This window comes from Frankliniella occidentalis, unplaced genomic scaffold, assembly GCF_000697945.3.
Source record: "Frankliniella occidentalis isolate FOCC.00 unplaced genomic scaffold, Focc_3.1 Scaffold322, whole genome shotgun sequence".
Classification (NCBI taxonomy): domain Eukaryota; kingdom Metazoa; phylum Arthropoda; class Insecta; order Thysanoptera; family Thripidae; genus Frankliniella; species Frankliniella occidentalis.
This window is the reverse complement of record NW_026267446.1, coordinates 177,955-180,983: the sequence shown is the minus strand read 5'-3', so window position 1 is coordinate 180,983 and position 3,029 is coordinate 177,955. Positions and strand designations below refer to the sequence as shown.

At 47.0% G+C, this 3,029-nt stretch overlaps 1 long non-coding RNA gene across 1 annotated transcript in view; it reads left to right on the top strand.

The window, feature by feature from the left end:
- LOC113207866 (uncharacterized) overlaps positions 1-3,029 on the top strand; it is a 66,653-nt gene that overhangs the window by 16,127 nt on the left and 47,497 nt on the right. Inside the window, exon 2 of the long non-coding RNA XR_008011951.1 lies at positions 1,866-2,044. This is a non-coding gene — a long non-coding RNA (uncharacterized LOC113207866). The remainder of the gene's footprint in view (positions 1-1,865; positions 2,045-3,029) is intronic.

The window sequence follows — 3,029 nt, the reverse complement described above, 5'->3', positions numbered from 1 at the left end:
GCAGCGCGGGGGGAGGGGTGGGGCAGTATAAGGGGAGATATCCCGACTTATCAGGAAGCGCCCGTCTGCCTCTCCCCCCTGCTCCCTCTCGCTCTTCCAGGGGAAGGGAGAGAGGGGGGAGGGGGCGGAATCAGATTGGAGAGTGTAGCCCAGCACGACCTGCAGGCCCTACCAGCAACACGACTCCACTAACCCCTCGCCCCCCGTCCTGCGCCTTTTTCATGACGCGAAATCAGATTCAAAACTCTGTGAACTTTCGTTCGCTGCCATGGCTCAGGTCTAGCTGGATATCTACCCCTACCGCGTGACGGGTCTCGTGCGCCGGATAGTCCGACAATTCAATATTTCCTCCCCCAAATGCACTGTTACCTGGTGGTATGTAAACGTTTTTAGTAACTATTCTGGTATTTAATCAATTCTTTGTCCCTATTTGTTTTTGGTCGATAACGCCGCCGGTCTTCAGAATCCTCTGCTATCTCACGGGGAGCAGAGCGCCGGCTTTATTACCAAACTCGATTAGCACCCCCCTGTCCCCCGCCCCTCTCCTATTTCTCTCTGTTAAACTCTCTCTTTTGCTCTCTCTCTCTCTTTCTTCGCGCTGCCGGATCCTCTGCCCCCACCTCCGTCCTCTTCTTTATTTAACCCAAGTGTAATCCAAACTTTGCCGATTTCTTTCCAAGTGGTTTCGATGGTAAAAAAAAATGTCCTAATGGCTTCCGGTTTGCACAGGTTAGCGGTTGATTGCTATGCAAATATACCTCGATCCCAATTCAACTAACTACAAAGTCGTTACCCCTTTGGCACCGTCCCCTGCTGGGCTTCGACATTAAAACAGAATCTGCACGCCGAGTAGGGTTGTCCCGGAAGTCAGAGCTACACCCCACCAACAAACGAGACTCGACGAGAGCTTCAGGCTTGAGCAGAAGAAAAATAAAGTGCCGCGCGGCGCTTCTTGCTGCGACCGCCCTGCGTTCAAGTCTCCGTGCTGATCAAATATTTGACTCACTGTTTTTTTAGTCTGAGGTGCTTGTTATTCAAGTACAACGCACCTTAGTATATCGTACACGATAAGACTTTATAGATGATGGTGAGAAACAGTATGTAAAGGGTACTTATGCCCTCCATTCCTGTCAGACCATTGTATGGCTTGACAGATTGCGGGGAATAACTCCGACTTCATCTTTTGTTGTACACGAGTTCTTTGCTCAAGTAAGTACACTGGAAAATGTGCTCTAGCATCGCTCTTTGGAGTGCTACTGAGATCTGCGGAGTGGTACTGCACTATTACTGCCTGTGTAAAGGCACTATGAAGGTGCAAAAACAGCACTATTCGGGGCACTTATGCCTTTCTATATGTATCTTTTCTCTAAGGCAATTCCAAGACGGTAGTTAGCAACTTTGTTTTTCCAATGTATGTGCGTATAACGCGGATGAATACTGGTAAACATGTGTAAGCACAGAATAAGACGTACTAAAGGTACGTAGTACAGTATACATGCATAAAACATTAAACAAATGTATATGGAGCTAGTTACTAAATGTGTATTGGTAGTTACAATATTGTATGTGAGCTCAGGTATGCACCCAGAAGTCCGGCGCTATTTACAAATAATTGTCCTTCAGACATTTACAGTGTATATCGCCATCGCCAAAACCACACATTGTTAACAGTTTACGAGTTTAAGTAACAGTCCCATCTAGGGAAAAAACTGTGCAAAATTTGCACAGCAACGTGAACAGATGATCATACTTGTTTCACGGTGTTCTACTGACGTGGCACACTTGTGTGGTTGTGTGCACATTTTTTATGTTTCGGCGCTGTCAAGCGCGTCAATTTTTGGTAATTTATGGTCATATTATTACAGGTGTCCTAACTTAAACATAATGGACCAAGATACGAGGACCGATTACTGTAAAATCGCATGAGTACTCATGAATTGCAAACGAGTACTCCCTTCACAGCGCCTACCCGCTCACTGCCTGCCTACATGCCTATGACGCTTCACGATGGACGACTGACAACTTTATGCACGAGTGCTGTAGGGTGAGTACAGGATGAGAACTTGAACGTGAATCTGATGAGTTCAGGAAGAAATGGCTGAACGCGTATGGACATTGACGGAGTACACGTACTCATGAGTGAGTACATCACCGAGAGTATGCGAGTATGAACAGCTGAGCACACTTTGAGCACGAGTAAAATTTGATTGTATACACACTCGAGTACGGTAATGATCCAATCGTTACCTTAATGTTTCAGGTCATTGATCGAAAGACGAAAAATCTAAATCAAGAATCTATCTTGAAAGCAGATGATACAAATTTGAGAATAGGTCTGTTTTCTAATTTTCTCTCATACTAAGGTGTCATTTGTTTATGGCTGCTTGTTATTACTTGCAATTTTGTAATTCGGCGGACTAGCGGCGTTGATGAGCTAAGGGCGGGGCAGAGCAGAAGAGCGGCCGCTGTCGGTGGCTTAGTATTGTCTGGTATTGTAGTTGTACAGGGACGTTGCCTGCCGCCTGCCCTGCCCTGCCTGACGCACTATTGTTGGGTAGAGGAAGGGGCCTGAAGCGCGACACTCGGACAGTCACTCACTGATTCCCCTAGCGCTAAATAAATTGTTTTCTGGTCTCCGCTTGTTTCTCTGTCCTTTTCGAGAGTAAAAGCAGGCTGACACCTTAAAGTTACTTATATATTCTTTATGTTTAGTCAAAAGGTTTTTTAAGGTATCATCTGCTAAAAAGACCCACATGGTAATTGCAAGTACGCAGTCCAGATACATACATGTATACTGTGGGCACTGTGCGGGGTAAAACATTTTGTATCGAGCATGCAATAATACTCGCGTCGCGCGCCTGCGCGCTAATGGTCACGGCGATTTGTAACTGCGGTGTGGGGGAGGGAGGGGGAAGTCCCAGCCAGCAGCCCCACATCAACACCTCTCAGCCGGAGGATTATCGCACATTCTATCGCACAATGGGGCTGGTGGCGGCGCGAGGCGCGGGAGGGGTTGAGTCTGGGGCTGG